The sequence below is a fragment of the Leucopleurus acutus genome, assembly GCF_964270905.1.
Source record: "Leucopleurus acutus genome assembly, chromosome: 1".
Lineage (NCBI taxonomy): Eukaryota > Metazoa > Chordata > Mammalia > Artiodactyla > Delphinidae > Leucopleurus > Leucopleurus acutus.
In genome coordinates this window covers 70,174,685-70,196,811 of record NC_139142.1, presented here as the reverse complement: position 1 = coordinate 70,196,811, position 22,127 = coordinate 70,174,685, and positions in this window count along the sequence as shown.

The following is a 22,127-nucleotide window of genomic DNA, read 5'->3' as shown; positions in this document are numbered from 1 at the left end:
AACAGGGTTAACTCAGAATGGTTCCTTTGTAAAAGACTTATTTATTCAATGAGAAGTGATCTAGGTTGGTCAGAAGAACCCAGAAATCACACCGAATGAATGAGTCTTCAGAGAATTCCAAACTCTTTTGTACCTCAGCATGTGTCTGAGGTCAGGGGCACTGTGATCTCCAGCTCAGGAAAGAAGTCCACCTCAGATTTCTCAGAATTATTGAGTGATGATGATCCTTTAAAATAATAAGCATGGGGAAGTTTTTAAATTTCTACCAATTTAATTAAGATATCTTTCCTTATTCTTAAAATATAAATCATATTTACAAGAGGCACACTTTTTATTGGGAATTTAGATAGGAAATTTCATAAATCTTTCCAAGATTTTTTCAAAGTTGGGTCTTCTAAATGCATGCCATTTTCCCAAGCCTTATCTAATTTTTGTAAAGTATTATCATAGGTTTTCTATTTTGTTCTTCACAAGTTTGGAATTTGGGAAGGCAAATGTCATTCTTTCTATTTTACAGATTAAAAAATGAGACACAACTTAAATAGTTTATCATTGGTCATATCTAGAAAGTACTTATCCTGATTCTTATTCAGTGCTATTAACTATGTAGTTATTTTCATTTCATATTCTGGGATCTTATTTATTTGGGTTCACCCATGCATATTTTTCTTTTAGAAAACTTGTACAAAGATAAAATCATTTAAAAGATTACTTAGTCATTTTAAAATACCTATTTAAGTGCCTCCTGTGAGGAACCATGGAGACATACAGTAATAAAACAGAATATAGATTAATTCTGGCTAGGATATATTTCAGTTAAACACAAGACAGAGAGACCCTTTAGGAAAGTTTTGCCATACTCTTACTCCACCTAGCAGAATATTCCCATCATTTGCAGTATGAAATATGCCTTGGTCAAGGCCCTACCAATAATAAGCAGCAGAAGAGTGTGTTGTGGATATTGGTTCAGTCTCAAACTAAACTCCTTTGCTTAGAGAGACTAATTTTATTTGTTCTTTTGTTTTGTGGACTCTTTGTACTATCTTTTTAGCATTTAAAATCTTGAAGGTATAAAAATACATGAACCCCATTTCAGCATTACTCAAGTTCTGAAGCTTTTAGTCATGTCGTGTTGTCCGTGAAATATGTGATAGATATGCTCTTTCCTTGAGCATCATATTTGCTTCTACAAACATATCTCAAAGTATAAGGAATTTGTAATTTTCAACATAACTGACAGGACTGGCAGACACACTTCTCAGTTGACGTGGTACATGTTTTGATATACATAAATTATGAAAGCAGCAGTTATTTCCTTACAATTTTAAATTCTCAGAGCAGCAAAACAGATTATAACATAGACTAGTTCAACTTAAATGAAAATAATATTAAAAGTATTTTAGAATGAAACACTTTGCATTTTATTGTTGAAAGTACTTGAAGCAACAGAAATGATGAAGTTGGGTAGAAATGGAAAGCCGATAAACACTGTAAGTTAAAAACAACAATTTGTGCTAATAGTACACGTACTGCTTTCAATAAACTAAATTTATAGAAAATACACAGTGCGAAGCTGCCTTAACATCAAAGAGTATTCTGCTTTGTAGATTCAAGGTAGTAAACTGTTTTATGTTTCAAGTTTCAGCTTGGTGCAAATTGAATCAACTGAGTTGCAAAATCAAATTTATCATAAAAGTGGTAACTGACCATTAACTACAGTGTAATGCTGTAAACATCACCCTATCGTGAAACTACAAGACAGCCTGTTCTAGAACATGACAAACAGTTAGGAGGAAGAGGAAAAGTCATTGTATTTGTCACTAGGAACAAGAAAGATAAAAGGAACATGATCTTGTGCTGTTTCGTTGTTTGCTTCACAGTTTTAAGACACGCACTATGCTCTTAATGGCAAATGCCTAGAGGAATGGTGCCTTCATTTTAAATTACAGTTATGTATGTTTAAGAGATTGTATCGGCATTTTCAAGGAGTTGCTTCTCTATATTAGATATTTTGTTTTAAGTGCAGCAAAAGGCCAAGCTCAAATTCATTCCTAATGAGCCATGTGTTAATGTCAAAGTCTCTGCTGTCCAGTCAAATGCCAAAGAACACATCTGACTTTATAATGAGCCAAACAGTTGTCTCTTCATAATCTCACTTAGCCTTCTGTTAGATAGCTGCATCCAAAATTTATTACACAGTGGTGGAGGTTGTGGCTGGGATGGCTGAAATCCAATCCAAGATGTAAAACTTCTCATATTGTGTCAGTATTATCGCCAAGGCTTTACCATTCAATCTCCATGTTGAATACACTGACCCAACGGATTCCAGATGGAATGTTGCCTGAATCTGATCTATTCTGTAAGCTAGTTGAGAAGAGATCAAAACCAGATGACAGGCATCAAGGAAACCAGCCAGTGGCGGGGTGGTTGGAATGTAGGTAAAAGTTTGAAATGACACTGCCAAACTTTTCTTTTCCCTGGAGGACACTCTTTCCAGTTGACCAACTAATTCCGCATACTTCTAGGCTCTAAATTTTGTTTGGTTTCTGATTTGACACTTGCTGACATCCAAAAAGTTTAATGTTTATCTTGGCTATTCTCTACGTAATATGTTATACCTACTTAAAATGAAATGCCTTTACATAGTCATGGGTAATGAAAAGGATATCAAGAAATAAGAGGGTTTTAGGATGTTTTGGATAAGGTGTCATACATACACATTACAGCTGTGTGTTGAAATCAGATAATTCAGGGAGTCTATAAAACTGAGGAACATTTGTATTATATTTTTGTTTCATTTCCTAGTGAGTCGGTTATATAAGTTCCTACATTGATTTTTTCAAGTATTTACTCTTAAGTGTAATAGCGAAATTAGAATATTCATACATTAAGATCAAAAATGTTTACTTTAGTAGTGATAGAAATACATCAGAAGGAAAATGAGATAAGTAGATAAAATAACGTTAGAAAGAAATAGAGTTAAATGTTACTGTCTTTGATGAGATTATAAGAATTGTTATCTAACTTTCTTGGATTTTCCAAATTGTCTGTAATGAGACTGCATTTTTTAAAAGTTTCAGTTGAAGTAGATGAATATCCAGCTTCTGGCACCACACAAATTAAGCCCCAAGTGTGTTCTGCTCAGTGAAAGAAGGGAGAAGCATATTAAAATAATGTCACTGTCTGAATTCCCTTGCTACATGCTTTAGGGTGTTAGTTTTGGGGTATTTTGCTTGTTTTTTAACAAGCTTTATTTAAACAACTTTCAGTAATAGACTTAGCAACTAAAGTGTTGGTTTAAATAAATACAATTTCTTTCAATGTATTTATTGATAAACTATATCATTTAAAACAATATCAAATATGTCAGGTACCTAGGAATTAATATAACAAAACATGTGAAAAACCTGTATGGTGAATTTATAGAAAATGACAAGCTAATTCTAAAATTGGTATGAAATTGCCAAGGAGCAAAACAGCAAAGGTGGATTTGAAAAGGGGAAAAGCTGGAGGACTTACACTGTCAGATACCAAAACGAATTCCAAACTATTGTGATTAAGACAGTGTTGGCAAAGAAGAGAATATGATCATTGAAAAGATCGATTTGCTTAAAAGCTAAAAGTGGAAATTGGCATAGTGATGCATCTACAGATGGGGAATAAAGAAGAGCGAGAGAGAGCAAGAGCAAGAGCAAGAGAGAGCTTCACAAACCTATGTCTTTGGCTCTAATTTCTTTCTGGAATTACAGATGCATGTATCCAACTATAACTAGGTCACATTATTTACCTCAAATTCAGCATGTTCTAAAGAGAACTCTTTGTTTCCATCTACTCTTCTCCCAAATGTATGTCTCTATCCATTAGTAAATGGTTTTACAGTGCAATTCAACCAAAAATATGGGCATTATCCTTATTTCCTTTACTATCCTAACTCCATCCTATGTCTAGTTCTATCCTACCACTGCCAACATAGTCAAAACTATGTTTATCTCTTGAATAAAACAAAGCAATAGTTTCCCAGTTGATGTCCTGATTCCACTCTTGTCCACCTCCTTACAATCTATTCTCAGCATAATAGACACACATTTTAAAAACATAAATCAGGGCTTCCCTGGTGGCGCAGTGGTTGAGAGCCCGCCTGCCGATTCAGGGGACGCGGGTTCGTGCCCCTGTCTGGGAAGATCCCACATGCCGCGGAGCGGCTGGGCCCGTGAGCCATGGCCCCTGAGCCTGCACGTCCAGATCCTGTGCTCCGCAACGGGAGAGGCCACAACAGTGAGAGGCCCGTGTACCGCAAAAAAAAACCCACATAAATCACACTTCTGTACAAAAATATTAATAATGGTAAACATAAGAAATAATTGGCTCCTTTCCAACCTCTGTACATTCTTTCTTTTACCTATTATATTGCTGCACACAGAGTCACTGAGATGTTTTTATTCTTTTTCTAATTCTGTGAAGGTTTCTACCTTAAATCCTTTGAACCATCTATATATCTTTAACCCATAATGTCCTTTACCTTGATCTTTGCTTGGCTGTATCCTTAACTGTTATGACCACAGTGCATGCTAATTTCTCTACCTGTCAATCCATTTAAAGTAAAATCCTGTATACATAGGCTATTTAATTTTCAATATAATACTTATCATAATCTGATATTTATGGTATCAGAATATTTATAAATATTCTTTATCTATACAACACCCAATAGAATGTAAACTCCTCATAAACAGGACCCTTGTTCTTAACTGTGTCCCTGGCACCTACAGTAGTGCCTACCATGTGTTAAGTTTTTTATATTTATTGTTAAAAGTAGAACGAATGATGGGTTGCAAAGAAAAGGCATACTTTGACAAGACCAATGATTGGATTAGGGCTAGAATTTTAGTCCTGGAGTAAATAGGAAAAAGAGTCAAAGCAAGATAAAATATTAGAATAGCCACATTGAGAAGAACTAGTAAAATAATCACAGGTGGAAGAGACATGTAATAAGAATATACAACAACAATATTTTCCTTGCATCTATAAGAGGAAGATTACTTTTCTTTTCACTAATACAGAAAAGCTAGAGGTTGTGGACGTTTATTCCCTAGTAGTTGCACATTGCAGACCTAATGTTGGTGGCTATATTTCTATCTTCTAAACCTCAACGTTTGCTAGAACATTAATGATATTGGTCTCATTGGGGTAATTAGATGATATCATGAGTGAGGTCTGTAACTTAGCTAAATATATTTTCTCTAAGGGAAGTAATACAAAGCCAAGAATATTAAATTTTTAAACATTTAAATTGAAGAATTCAGTATTAATGAGGCCCTCATTGTTCCATATACTGGGTAGGAAACTAAAGCATCCCAAACGTTAAGTATGAGCTTCAGTTTTATACAATACACTGCTTTCAATACACAGTGCTGAGCTGCCTTAACATCAACGAGTATTCCACTTGCTTTGTAGATTCAAGGTACTAAACTGCTTTATGTTTCAAGTTTCAGCTTGGAGCAAATTGAATCAGCTGAGTTGCATTTTTTTTTTTTTTTAACAAAACCAATATTTAGATTGACTGTAAATTTTCAAGGTGTTTTCTTCTGTGTGTTCCCAGAACCTTAAAATAGTGCCAGGAACTTAGGAGGCAGTCGATAATGGCTCATGAGGAGATTTATTTGCTTTTTGAATAGAGCCAAACTGGTATATATTCAACTGCAAAGTTATGTTTGACAATGGACAAACTTCTCAGCTGTTTATCATGTTACTTGACTCATGCCCTCTCTCGGCTTCCTTCCATGGGAGGAAAGGCACAGGAGGTAGAGATTATGCCAGTGATGTCAAGATTCTCTTAGGTAGGTTAGTAGTTTCAGGATCTGTGAAGAGTGTGGGGCCTGTCACTGTTTCATGGATGCCAGCAGAAAACACAAGATGCTTTAAAAGGCCGAGATCCTTTAAAAGGCTTTATGTTTTTTACAGTGTGGATAGAGGACAACACTAAGCCAAATTAAGAAATGCCTAGTGGGAAATTGGATTACCAGTATTTCATAAAATCACGTATGGAGCTGTATTTTGATATTTTGTTCAGGTCAGTTTTAACATTTCAGCATGAAATTCTGGTATATACATAACTGATGAAATGAAGTAGAATTCACCCATGATTTTTATTTTTCCTTTCTCATTGATATTTACAGAGGCAGATGCCAAAGGGGAAACTTACAGTGTTTGTCCTCTTTTAGAAATTTGTTTCAGATTGGAACAAAATAATTACAATTTTTCACATATTTTGAGTAGCTGCATTGGTATAGAACCTTGATACCTGTAGTTTTTACCACCATACTAACCTGGTTCACTTGTATTAAGATCCTGATTTGTCCTTTTGCTTAGACCTAAGCAGATGTAATAGAATAGAAGAATAGAATAGAATAAACCTGCTGTTTATTCTAACTGGAATTTAGACAGTCAGGATGCCCTGCTTTAATTGAATCTCCTTTGCAACCATAATAATGAAAAATAGTGTACAGTAAACACTACTTATTTTCTTTTTAATATAAAAACCATAGTATTTTTATTTAATACTTACATTGTCACTAATTTATTTTAAGAATTGCTGATAAACCCATTAAATATAAATATTAAAGCAATAGAATAAATGTTTTAAGATAAGCAACATTCTAACTATGATTCAAAATTATGATTCAGTGTTCATAAATTAAACTTTTCCCTTTAGGAAAAAAGGGTTGTATTGTGTTATGACAATGCAATGTAAATGACATTAAATATATGGTTTAGATTTACGATCTAATGAATTACTTGTAATAGAAGACAAGTAGACCTTAGCTTCAGTTGTAAAAGTATAGGAAAGATAAATAATGATCAAGTATATTTAAATATGTGTAATATTTTATCTAGGACTATATTTGAGGATGTGGTAGTACTGTTAATCATAATAAGAATTGTAAATTACTGTCTTTGATTTTTTCTTTTTCTTTTTTTGAACACTTGCTCAATAAATGTTTATTAATATATTTAGGCACTCTATTTTTTTTAACACTTTTATTGGAGTATAATTGCTTTACAATGGTGTGTTAGTTTCTGCTTTATAACAAAGTGAATCAGTTATACATATACATATATCCCCATATCTCTTCCCTCTTGTGTCTCCCTCCCTCCCAGGCTCCCTATCTCACCCTTCTAGCTGGTTGCAAAGCACGGAGTTGATCTCCCTGTGCTATGCGACTGCTTCCCACTAGCTATCTATTTTACATTTGGTAGTGTATATATGGACATATATACACTACAACTCTCTCGCTTTGTCCCAGCTTACCCTTCCCCCTCCCCGTGTCCTCAAGTCCATTCGCTAGTAGGTCTGAGTCTTTATTACTGTCTTGCCCCTAGGTTCTTCATGACCTTTTTTTTTAGATTTGATATATATGTGTGTTAGCATACAGTATTTGTTTTCCTCTTTCTGACTTACTTCACTCTGTATGACACACTCTAGGTCCATCCACCTAACTACAAGTAACTCAATTTCGTTTCTTTTTATGGCTGAGTAATATTCCATTGTATGTATGTGCCACATCTTCTTTATCCATTCATCTGTCAATGGACACTTAGGTTGCTTCCATGTCCGGGCTATTGTAAATAGAGCTGCAATGAACATTGTGGTACATGACTCTTATTGAATTAATGGTTTTCTCAGGGTATATGCCCAGTAGTGAGATTGCTGGGTCATATGGTAGTTCTATTTTTAGTTTTTTAGGAACCTCCATACTGTTCTCCATAGTGGCTGTATCAATTTACATTCCCACCAACAGTGTAGGAGGGGTCCCTTTTCTCCACACCCTCTCCAGCATTTATTGTTTGTAGATTTTTTGATGATGACCATTCTGACCGGTGTGAGATGGTATCGCGTTGTAGTTTTGATTTGCATTTCTCTTAATGATTAATGATGTTGAGCATTCTTTCATGTGTTTGTTGGCAATCTGTATATCTTCTTTGGAGAAATGTCCATTTTTGGATTGGGTTGTTTGTTTTTTTGATATTGAGCTGCATGAGCTGCTTGTAAATTTTGGAGGTTAATCCTTTGTCAGTTGCTTCATTTGCAAATATTTTCTCCCATTCTGAGGGTTGCCTTTTCATCTTGTTTATGGTTTCATTTGTTGTGCAAAAGCTTTTAAGTTTCATTAGGTCCCATTTGTTTATTTTTGTTTTTATTTCCATTTCTCTAGGAGGTGGGTCAAAAAGGACCTTGCTGTGATTTATGTCATAGAGTGTTCTGCCTATGTTTTCCTCTAAGAGTTTGATAGTGTCTGGCCTTACATTTAGGTCTTTAATACGTTTTGAGTTTATTTTTGTGAATGGTGTTAGGGAGTGTTCTAATTTCATTCTTCTACATGTAGCTGTTCAGTTTTCCAAGCACCATTTATTGAAGAGACTGTCTTTTCTCCATTGTATATTCTTGCCTCCTTTATCAAAGATAAAGTGACCATATGTGTGTGGGTTTATCTCTGGGCTTTCTATCCTGTTCCATTGATCTATATTTCTGTTTTTGTACCAGTACCATACTGTCTTGATTACTGTAGCTTTATAGTATAGTCTGAAGTCAGGGAGCCTGATTCCTCCAGCTCCGTTTTCCGTTCTCAAGATTGCTTTGGCTATTCGGGGTCTTTTGTGTTTCCATACAAATTGTGAAATTTTTTTTCTAGTTCTGTGAAAAATGCTAGTGGTAGTTTGACCGGGATTGCATTGAATCTGTAGATTGCTTTGGGTAGTATAGTCATTTTCACAATGTTGATTCTTCCAATCCTCTTTTTTACTTTTTGCTTAGCAGTTGTTTTCGTATTCTCATCCTGTTTTACTTTCCATATGGAGATAATCCAATATGAATTTCCCTTCTCATATGAAAGATACAAATATTTGCTAAGAAATAAGGAGTGAGATCTTACTAGCTCTTATATAATACTCATGTAAGTTTACGGATGTGTATTTATTTAATTACCATAAATACTTATGTGTTTATCATATACTTTTAAACCAGGATTCAGGTACATTTTCAAAGTATCAATGTGATTTTATAATTATTTCCTCTTTAAACTGAGAGCACTTAGTATAAATATTACTCTCAAATATACGCTAATGCAAAAATTCATTTAGTAAGATTAACTGAGCAAGATAAATGATATTTAGTAAGTTTTTTGCATTTAATGCTGTTAACAATTGTTAATATACTGTAGTTTCAATAAATACACTAAAGCTCATATTTTAAGGTGAGATTTAATATAATGTGAGCTATACTTCATGAAGTATATATTCAGCTATACCATGAAGTACAGCTCATATTTTACAAAGCATTAAAATTCAATCTAACTACTTTATGGGATGAATTAATCACTTAAGAACCATGATGTGGAATGTCATCCAAATACTCTTCTTCCTTAGAATCAAAGGATCAGCCTTGGCAAAAAAGGTTTCAGATTATGTGCAGCACTTAAATATGTGATACATAAGTTTGTGACTGCCTTGTATAGTTAACAATTCTTAACATATTTAATAAGGATCTCAACCTAGATCTCAATTAATGTCATATACAATAACAACTATAGAAAATTAAAGGAATCCACTTACCTTGTGATTGGCCCCAGACTTAAAAGACCCTGTAATTTCCTGATAAACTTACATAATAACTGAAGAAAAGAAAAATAGCCTTCTACATATTTCTTCCTTCTTTCCTGAAAGAGGCATCAGTTCCTTGTAGAATGAGTCTTAAAAGTTGGTATTGAGCTGTCAATATCTATTTGCTATGGGATTGTCATGGATATTTCTTCTAAACCCATCCCAATCACTGACTACCTCATCTGTGCTGTTTTTGAACTCTATCTCAACGATTCCCAATCTATTGCCTGAACTACCATGGTTGAAACCCTGGATTAGACTTCCCTTTTTCAAATCTCTGGTCTGCCTCAATAGCTATTTGACTTTTGGTGTTCTACTTTATTTCTCTGCATCTCAGCTTTCCTATTTATAAGAAGGAGATAAAAATAGTATCTAATTGCTATATTTGAATGTTTGTGTCTTCCTCAAAATTCATGCGTTGAAATCCTAACCCCCAAAAATCATGGTATTAGGAGGTGGGGCCTTTGATACGTGCTTAGGTTATGTTGGTAGAACTCTCATGGATGGGATTCATGCCTTAAAAAAGAGACTCGAGTGGGATCCCTTGTCACTTCCACCATGTGAGGACACAGTAAGAAGACAGGAAACCAGGAAGATGACTCGCACCAGGAGGCAACCATGCTGGTGACTTGATCTTGGAGTTTTCAGACTCCAGAACTGTGAGCAATAAGTTTCTGTTGTTTATAAGATAAACAGTCAGTGATATTTTGTTACAGCTGTCCTAATGGACTCATACACTAACTAATAAGTTGGTTATGAACATAAATGAAATAATATATATGAAGAACTTAGCAAAGTGCCCAGCATATACTAAGTACTCCTTAACTGTTATTATTATCCTCTGCTCCATTTCCATCTGTTTTCTAAATAAAGATTCTTGCTCTGCATAATTACTATCATGTAATGATACATGATCATGTATTATTTACTCACCTGTATAGTTCTTCATGCCAAAAGATTGGACTTTGATAGTTCTATCAAACTCTGCCTCTCATTAAATTGTACAAACTTTGAGGGCAGAGCTCATGACACATTTATTTTATCCTCCTTGTTGGAAGCCATAAGCATTTTTGATTTCATTTTGCAAAAATAAATATAAATGAATAGATCTTAATTATGATGGACATGGTTTTTAATGATCAAATTAACTTAATGGAGTGGATGTACATTTCTAGGTCAAAGTTTCCTGAATTTGAGCTATCTGTTAGAACTAGTAGTTTTTAATTTTATAATGTGGAAAAGATAGAAAAATAGAAATATACAAAAATATATGCATGAGTTATTATACATTCACATATTTAAAAGCTCTGTTCATTAAGAGGCACTAGAAATAATGACACCACATTAATAATGAGCATGCTTATTTCCTATATCTTAATTTCTAAACAACATTCTTCAATAAAAGGAACAAGTTACTTTGGAAAAATGGCTAATTCCAGTGGTTAATTTCTAGAGCAGAGAAAATTCTAGATGAGGTTGGAATTTCTCGTAGAGTCAAAAAGTAAGGATATGTTAAAAAAAAATGGCCTGGAAAAAATTGAGCTCAAAATATATAGTGATACAGAGGGCAGAGAGCAGAAGCAAGAAGAGCTACAGTCCTGCAGTCTGTGGAACAAAAACCACATTCACAGAAAGATAGACAAGATGAAAAGACAGAGGGCTATGTACCAGATGAAGGAACAAGATAAAACCCCAGAAAAACAACTAAATGAAGTGGAGATAGGCAACCTTCCAGAAAAAGATTTCAGAATAATGATAGTGAAGATGATCCAGGACCTCGGAAAAAGAATGGAGGCAAAGATCAAGAAGATGCAAGAAATGTTTAACAAATACCTAGAAGAATTAAAGAACAAACAAACAGAGATGAACAATACAATAATTGAAATGAAAACTACACTAGAAGGAATCAATAGCAGAATAAATGAGGCAGAAGAATAGATAAATGACCTGGAAGACAGAAGGGTGGAATTCACGGCTGCGGAATGGAATAAAGAAAAAAGAATGAAAATAAATGAAGGCAGCCTAAGAGACCACTGGGACAACATTAAACACAACAACATTCACATTATAGGGGTCCCAGAAAGAGAAGAGAGAGAGAAAGGACCACAGAAAATATTTGAAGAGATTATAGTCGAAAACTTCCCTAACATGGGAAAGAAAATAGCCACCCAAGTCCAGGAAGTGCAGCAAGTCCCATACAGGATAAACCCAAGGAGAAACATGCTGAGACACATAGTAATCAAATACACGAAACTAAAGACAAAGAAAAATTATTGAAATCAACAAGAGAAAAACAAAAAATAACATACAAGGGAACTCTCGTAAGGTTAACAGCTGATTTCTCAGCAGAAACTCTACAAGCCAGAAGGGAGTGGCATGATATACTTAAAGTGATGAAAGGGAAGAACCTACAACCAAGTTTACTCTTCCCAGCAAGGATCTCATTCAGATTCGATGGAGAAATCAAAAGCTTTACAGACAAGCAAAGGCTAAGAGAATTCAGCACCAACAAACCAGCTCTACAACAAATGCTAAAGGAACTTCGCTAAGTGGGAAACACAACAGAAGAAAAGGACCTACAAAAACAAACCCAAAAGAATTAAGAAAATGGTCGTAGGAACATACATATCAATAATTACCTCAAACGTGAATGGATTAAATGCTCCAACCAAAAGACACAAGCTTCCTGAATGGATACAAAAACAAGATCCATATATATGCTCTCTACAAGACGCCCACTTCAGACCTAGGGACACATAAAGACTGAAAGTGAGGGGATGGAAAAAGATATTCCATGCAAATGGAAATCAGAAGAAAGCTGGAGTAGCTATACTCATATCAGATAAAATAGACTTTAAAATAAAGAATGTTACAAGAGACAAGGAAGGACACTACATAACGATCAAGGGATCAATCCAAGAAGAAGATATAACAATTATAAATATATATGCACCCAACATAGGAGCAGCTCAATACATAAGGCAGCTGCTAACAGCTCTAAAAGAGGAAATTGACAGTAACACAATAAGAGTGGGGGACTTTAATACCTCACTTACACCAATGGACAGATCATCCAAAATGAAAATAAATAAGGAAACAGAAGCTTTAAATGACACGATAGACCAGATAGATTTAATTGATATTTATAGGATATTCCATCCCAAAACAGCAGATTACACTTTCTTCTCAAGTGTGCACGGAACATTATCCAGGATAGATCACATCTTGGGTCACAAATCAAGCCTCATTAAATTTAAGAAAACTGAAATCATATCAAGCATCTTTTCTGACCACAATGCGATGAAATTAGAAATGAATTACAGGGGAAAAAACGTAAAAAACACAAACACATGGAGGCTAAACAATATGTTACTAAATAACCAAGAGATCACTGATGAAATCAAAGAGGAAATCAAAAAATACTTAGAGACAAATGACAGTGAAAACATGACAGTCCAAAACCTGTGGGATGCAGCAAAAGCAGTTCTAAGAGGGAAGTTTATAGCTATACAAGCCTACCTCAAGAAACAAGAAAAATCTCACGTAAACAATTAAACCTTACACCTAAAGGAACTAGAGAAAGAAGAAAAAACAAAACCCAAGTTAGCAGAAGGAAAGAAATCATGAAGATCACAGCAGAAATAAATGAAATAGAAACAAAGAAAACAATAGCAAAGATCAATACAACTAAATGCTGGTTCTTTGAGAAGATATACAAAATTGATAAACCATTACCAGACTCATCAAGAAAAAGAGGGAGAAGACTCAAATGAATAAAATTACAAATGAAAAAGTAGAAGTTACAACAGACACTGCAGAAACACAAAGCATCCTAAGAGACTTATACAAGCCACTCTGTGCCAATAAAAGGGACAACCTGGAAGAAATGGACAAATTCTTAAAAAGATGTAACCTCCCAAGACTGAACTAGGAAGAAATAGAAAATATGAACAGACCAATCACAAGTAATGAAATTGAAGCTGTGACTACAAATCTTCCAACAAACAAAAGTCCAGGACCAGATGGCTTCACAGGTGAATTCTACCAAGCATTTAGAGAAGAGCTAACACCATCCTTCTCAAACTCTTCCAAAAAATTGCAGAGGAAGGAACACTCCCACACTCATTCTATGAGGCCACCATCACCCTGATACCAAAACCAGACAGAGATACTACAAAAAAAGAAAATTACAGACCAATATCACTGATGAATATAGATGCAAAAATACTCAACAAAATACTAGCAAACAGAATCCAACAGCCCATTAAAAGGATCATACACCATGACCAAGTGTGGTTTATCCCAGGGATGCAAGGATTCTTCAATATATGCAAATCAATTAATGTGATACACCATATTAACAAATTGAAGAATAAAAACCATATGATCATATCAATAGATGCAGAAAAAGCTTTTGACAAAATTCAACACACATTTATGATAAAAACTCTCCAGAAAGTGGGCATAGAGGGAACCTACCTCAACATAATAAAGGCCATATACGACAAACCCACAGCAAACATCATTCTCGATGGTGAAAACCTGAAAGCATTTCCTCTAAGATCAGGAACAAGACAAGGATGTCCACTCTCACCACTATTATTCAACATAGTTTGGAAGTCCTAGCCATGGCAATCAGAGAAGAAAAAGAAATAAAAGGAATACAAATTGGAAAAGAAGAAGTAAAACTGTCACTGTTTGCAGATGACATGATACTATACTTAGAGAATCCTAAAAATGCCACCAGAAAACTACTAGAGCTAATCAATGAATTTGGCAAAGTTGCAGGATACAAAATTAATACACAGAAATCCCTTGCATTCCTATACACTAATGATAAAAAATCTGAAAGAGAAATTATGGAAACACTCCCATTTACCATTGCAACAAAAATAATAAAATACCTAGGAATAAACCTACCTAGGGAAACAAAAGACCTGTATGCAGAAAAGTATAAGACACTGATGAAAGAAATTAGAGATGATACATACAGAGAGAGAGATATACCAAGTTGTTGGATTGGAAGAGTCAGTATTGTGAAAATGACTATATTACCCAAAGCAATCTACAGATTCAATGCAATCCCTATGAAATTACCAATGGCATTTTTTCCAGAACTATAACAAATCATGTCAAAATTTCTATAGAGACACAAAAGACCCTGAATAGCCAAAGCAGTCTTCAGGGGAAAAAAGCGGAGCTGGAGGAATCAGACTTCTGGACTTCAGACTATACTACAAAGCTACAATAATCAAGACAATATGGTACTGGCATAAAAACAGAAACACAGACCAATGGAACAGGATAGAAAGCCCAGAGATAAACCCACGCACCTATGGTCAACTAATCTATGACAAAGGAGGCAAAGATATACAATGGAGAAAAGACAGTCTCTTCAGTAAGTGTTGCTGGGAAAACTGGACAGCTACATGTAAAAGAATGAAATTAGAACACCCCCTAACACCATACAGAGAAATAAACTCAAAATGGATTCAAGACCTAAATGTAAGACCAGACACTATAAAACTCTTAGAGGAAAACATAGGAAGGATGCTCTTTGACATAAATCACAGCAAGATCTTTTTTGATCCACCTCCTAGAGTAATGGAAATAAAAACTAAACTAAACAAATGGGACCTAGTGAAACTTAAAAGCTTTTGCACAGCAAAAGAAACCATAAAGAAGATGAAAAGACAACCCTCAGAAAGGGAGAAAATATTCACAAATGAATCAATGGACAAAGGATTAATCTCCAAAATACATAAACATCTCATGCAGCTCTGTGTTAAGGAAACAAACAACCCAATCCAAAAATGGGCAGAAGACCTAAATAGACATTTCTCCAAAGAAGACATACAGATGGCCAAGAAGCCCATGAAAAGCTGCTCAACATCACTAATTATTAGCGAAATGCAATTCAAAACTACAATGAGGTATTACCTCACACCAGTCAGAATGGCCATCATTAGAAAATCTACAAACAACAAATGCTGGAGAGGATGTGGAGAAAAGGGAACCCTCTTGCACAGTTGGTGAGAATGTAAATTGATACAACTACTATGGAGAACAGTATGCAGTTTCCTTAAAAAAATAAAAATAGAATTATCATATGATCCATCTATCCCACTACTGGGAATATACCCAGAGAAAACCATAATTCAAAAAGACACATGCACCCCAATGTTCATTGCAGCACTATTTACAATAGCCAGGTCATGGAAGCAACCTATATGCCCATGGACAGACGAATGGATAAAGAAGATGTGGTACATATATACAATGGAATATTACTCAGCATAAAAAGGAACGAAATTGTGTCATTTGTTGAGATGTGGGTGGATCTAGAGACTGTCATACAGAGTGAAGTAAGTCAGAAAGAGAAAAACAAATATCGTATATTAACGCATGTATGTGAAAACTAGAAATACGGTACAGATGAACCTGTTTGCAGGGCAGAAGTTGAGACACGGATGTAGAGAACAAATGTATGGACACCAAGGGGGGAAAACCGCGGTGGGGTGGGGATGGTGGTGTGCTGAATTGGGCGATTGGGATTGACATGTATACACTGATGTGTATAAAATTGATGACTAATAAGAATACGCTGTATAAACAAACAAACAAACAAACAAAATAACAACTAATACTAAATTTTCTTTGGGTTATTTGTATGGAAATATGTTAATATAAATGTTTCAGACATTATATGACATTTCTAAAGATCTTATATGTTCTGGTATAATGTTATAAATCATAATTCTAGTTATTACTTTAAAATGTATACCTCAGAAAAAAAATCTTAATAAAAAAATGTATAGGGATTTTTTTGAATTATAATCCCTAATATAAACTAAATATCCATGAGTGCATGCTAATATAAACTATATCATAAAACCTGTAATTTGGTGGATTTAAAAAGACACAATATCATTTCTGTGTTATTCTTGGAAAAACTCATACTTAGTCCAATCATTAAAAAACAGCAGAAAAATCCATATTAAGGTATTTCTATACAATAACTGAAAAATATTCTTCAAAACCATCAGTCATGAGAAAGAAAAAAGACTGGAGGAAACTAGGAGAAATAACAATACAATGTGGGGACTTGAATCGAATCCTGAAACAATAAAAGGACCTTAGTGGAAAAATTTGGTAAAATCTGAATAAATTCTAAAGTTTAGTTAATAGTATTACACCAAGGTTAAATCTCTATTGTGATACTTATACCATAATTTTATAAGATGATAACATGAAGGAAATCTGGGAGGGTTACATAGAAAATATTTGTATTACTTTTGCAGCTTTTTGTATGTCTAAAAATTAGTTCAAAATAAAAATATATATGCAAACCATGTATTTTATAATAGGTTAATATCCAATATATAAGGAAATCATACAATTCAGTAGCCAAAAAAACAAAGAAAACCCAAAAAACCACATAACCCAATTAAAAAATAGACAAAGGACCTTAATAGACATTTTTGCAAAGAAGACATACAGGATAGTCAACAGGTAGTTGAAAAGGTGCTCAACATCACTAATCAGGGAAATGCAAATCAAAATCACAAGGAGATGTCACCTCACACCTGTTAAGATAGTTATTTTCAAAAAGACAAGAGATAACAAATGATAGTGAGGAAGTGGAACCCTTGTACACTGTTGGTGGGAGTGGAAGCTAGTACAGCCGCTATGAAAAATGGCATGGTGTGTCCTCAAGAAATTAAAAATAAAACTACCATATGAAATAGTAATTTTACTTCTGGGTATATATTAAAAGGATATAAAACCATTTCCTTGAGGAGACATCATACCCCCATATTCACTGCAGCATTATTCATAATAGCCAAAGTACTGAAATGACCAAGGTATACATCGACTGATCAAGAAAATATGAGGAAATATATATATTGGAATAATATTCAGCCTTAAAAATGAAGAAACTCCTATTATTTGTGGCAATATGGGTGAACCTGTATGGCATTATGCTAAGTGAAATAAAGACAGAGAAAGATGAATACTGCATGGTATCACTTATATGTGGAATCTAAAAGAAAGGAAGGAGGGAAAGAAGGAGGGAAGTTGAATTCATAGAAACAGAGTAGAAAAATGGTAGCAGGGGCTGGGGTGGGGTGGGGTGGGGTGGGGAAGACAGGAAGAAGCTGGTTAAAGAGCACAAACTTTTAATTATAAGATGAATAAAGTCTGAGGATCTAATATATAACGTAGTGACTATGATTGATGACTGTATTGTATAATTGAAATTTCCTAAGAGAGAACTTAAATCTTCTCACTAAACAACAACAACAAAAAGGCAGGCAAATATGTGAAGTGAGGAATGTGTTAACTCTGTGAGGAGAATCCTTTCACAATGTATAAGTATTTCAAATTATCACATTGTACACGTTAAGTGTCTTACAATTGTATTTGTCACTTATACCTTAATAAAGCTGAAAGTTTTACTCCTGTTTAAGGAATGAATAATCATTAATTATAGAGCTGTTAGGGAGTTTCAAGTTCTGTGTCATATTTAAGTTTGATTAGTCAGGATAGGCTAGGATAGATGCTTCACAAATGACTACAAGTTTTTAATGGCTTAATATAACCAAGGTTTATTGCTCACTCACTGTCTTCTACAGGCCTTACCAGTTCTCTAGGAAAGTCTCCATGGGATAATACAGATACCTAGGCTGGTGGAGGCTTTGCCATTCTGGGTGGATACACTATTTGGAATATGTGACATCTTTTGTCAGTATGGCATGGGATGAGGGAACATGATTTCTAAAAATTGAAAACTAAATTCTTTACTTCTAAAGTGATATTTGCAGCATTTCATTGGTCACATAGCCACATCTAACATCAAAAAAAGACAGTGATGTTTAACCCATCATGAATTAGAAAGTAAGAGAAATAATATACTAGTAAACTTTTATCTCAGGCTCAAATTACTCATGAATTGGCACTGATCATTTTTCAGCAAAGAACACCTTCTGCTGTGGGTAGAGCATCATCTTGGAATGAGATCCTAACTTCTCCACATAATAGCTGTGACATTGAGCAAGGTATGTAATCTTTCCCACCCCTGTTTATTGCTTTGTTGAATGATCATGGTGCTCTTCCTCTTGCAGTGCTCTTATGGACATTAATTGAATTAGTGTATACAAATCTTCTGGTACAGTTCCTCACATATTTAGTAAAAATATCTTTAATAAATTGAGGAAGTATTGCGAGTCTGGACACATAGTTGCACCAGGGTTAGGATCTGATTTGTATTAAGCTCTTCAATCAGTAGTCCCTGATCTGTGAAAAGAGCCATATGGTGGTGGTTATATCCTGATATTTCCCTTTTCCTGTATGTGTGGGCACATGTATATGTGTATCAGACGGTGATGATAGGATATATATTTATATATATTCATATATGTATATATCTCACTGAACATGGGGAAAGAGCATGAGTGCCAGCTGAAACCCTAGATTCTTCTATGATATTGTTGGAAATTGAAAATCATAAAACCCCACAAGGAGAAGGTAAGTTATCTCAGAAAGGATGAAGTAATATATCTTGTTGATCCTGTAATTTTTCCTCTGTGTAGAGCTGTTTCCTATCTTTGAAACTGGCAGGTATCACAGGAGTCTTTAAAAAACTTATCCAACTGAGTGGGATAAGTTTTATATTCTTATAAAACTTATCCCACTATATTCTCATTTCCATCATATTTTTTATGATGGAAATCATAAAAAATGATTTCCATTTTTTGATGGAAATGATTTCATTTCCAACATTTTTTTCACAAATATCTTCATTTATTTCAGCCAAGATCTCAAAAACAATAAAACCAAATTGTACCAGAAAGTGTCAGCAAAAATTATCCCTCTCCTAGGAAGTCTGTAAGATTCCAAAGTGACGGGGTGTGAGCACAGCTTCGTGTGCAGGAGCACATCATGCTGCCAGGTGTCTTCTGGAGGTGGATATCTAGATGAGGGACAAGGGGAGAATCCAACTCCAGGATCTTGAGCTGTTTTAAGACATGGTCACCTCTTGGGCTGGAAAGTTCAGACGCCAATTCCAGAGATGAAGCTGTTCAAAAATGGTCTGAGTTGAAGCTTAGCCATAGTTTTGGAATTCTAGGAAGATTTGGTAGTTGTATTCTTGGTCCTGATCTCTGAATTATAAACTGTTATTTAGTTAGGCAACAGAACTGTGAAAAGAAGGACTACGGCAGAAAAGCCAGTAGTTGGTCGGGAACGTCAAGCATCCACTTTCCATGTCCTTATGCATCACAGGTGCGGCCAGCTGTGAGCAAACCAGGTTCATTTCTTCTTTTCAGCCATCTTCATCAGCCGATGCTCTAAGTCTTGATTTATATCTCATTTCCATCATATTATTTAAGCCATAGGTCATTCATATATCCTCATTTCCATCATATTTTTTAAACCATAGGTCATTCAACTTTTCTAACACTCTGTCAGCTAAAAAATTTCTGTCTTAATTTATATTACTCTGAGACCTTAGGATCTATCATTTGGGTGTGGTAAGGCATTAAATTTTATGTCCAAGGTATCAGCTCATTGATTTCCTGGGTATGCATTGCAGTTAGGACGTTGCAAACTACATAAAAAATTCCATAGAACACAAATTTACAGTTGAAATGAATAGTGTATTTTGTGAGGATACATGGACATAAAGAAGCAAATATGACTATTTATTCACTACTGTTATTCACTTATTCAACAATTAGTTTTTTAACCATCTATTATGTGCCAGGCACTGTGAAATATATTGCAGATACATGTGGAAACAACACCAACCAAAATAAGCTCCCTGTCTTCTTGGAAGAGAGAGATAATAAGTACATAAGACCATAAATAAGATTTTTTCAGAGAGTGACGAGTGCTATGAAAGATGTCAGAGAGGGTGATTGGATAGGAAGAGAGGGAAAGGAGAGTTATCTTTAATAGAGTTTAGGTCAGGCTGCTTTGAGGAGATGACATTTCAGCTGAAAACTGATTAATGAGATAGGTTCAGTCATGTGAAGATCTGCAGAAGAGTGTTGCAGGCAAAGGGAGCACCTAGTCATGCTAGTGAAATAAAAATGACCTTATCTGGATAAGGAGTAGAAAGAAGCTCTTCGTTCAGTGTAGTTGGAACAAAATGAGGGAAGAAAATCTTAGCAGGAGATGAAATTAGAGAGGTAGGAGACATATTTTGAGAAGTCTTCTTAGTTGTGATAAAGTGTTTGGGTTTATTTCTAATTATAAGAATATCTTAATTCTCCTGAACCTCATAGATAGACTGATAGATTAGTAGATAGATAGATGGATAGATAACTGATACATAGATAATAAATAGATAAATACAATTTTAATTAAAATAAGTAACATGGAACAAAATTGCTTTTAAAAAAAAGAAACTTTCACAGTCACTAACTTTGACAGTATCAATGGTCAGTGAACTGTGGCCCCTTCATATCTTTAAAATTCACCACATATTCTGGCACTTATTTTCCTACCTTGCCAAATTCAGCACTACATGCTTCAGTGTTTCCCTTACATATTAATAGAATAAAACACCTGGATAATTTTGCTCTTGGAGTCTTGGCACCACTATTATTCACTATTGAATAGTGTTGACTGAAAAGGATATGACCTGAAAATCTACACTGGAAGCCAACAGTATCCATGCATCATGCTCATAAGCTTGTTAATGTATGCCAATACTTATCCTAAAAATGCTGGCTCCCTCTCTGCCCAAATGAGGGCATATGGTTTTCATAAAAGTTATTAGTACTGGATGCTGAACTACTAGGTCATTGTTTTATTTATTCAATAAGCACTTATTATAGCTAAATATATCGGATTCAATATTATAATGCAGAAGAATATTATAATGCAGAAGAAAAAATCTTATGGTAAGTTGCATAGTAAAGGTATTACAAATTTAAGTGTGGAGAAAAGAATGTGGCAAATTACATTATAAAGATATCTACAGATTCTCTGAGGGTATAAAATAAATATCTCCAGTATTGAAAGAAGAATTAGAGAATCAACCTCAGGAATTCAGAAAAGTTAAATTTATCTGTATCTCTAACCCCTTTCCTAGTGAGGATGTTGGACCCTGTTAAGAAACACACACATATAAAGTATCTTTCATAGAGTACTTGCTCAATAAATATTTGAATATATATGTAAATATAATTTCAGTTGTTGTGCTAAGGCCTCCCCTGACTGATGCCTTGCCTGCCTTTTGTAATGCCCAGTTATACCCTTGTTTGTATTGATCAAGACCTTGTTCATTTGATCTCTTGCTCAACGGTGAAGTCTTATCTACATTTTTTGGCTGTCTGCTTGGTATTGCCTTCTATTTAGCATCATTCATATTCACTGTTAATGTGCTGGTCTAACTGACCATTCAGATCTCTTGAGACACGCTCATATTTCACACTCTGATTTTGCTGTGGCCAATATGGTGA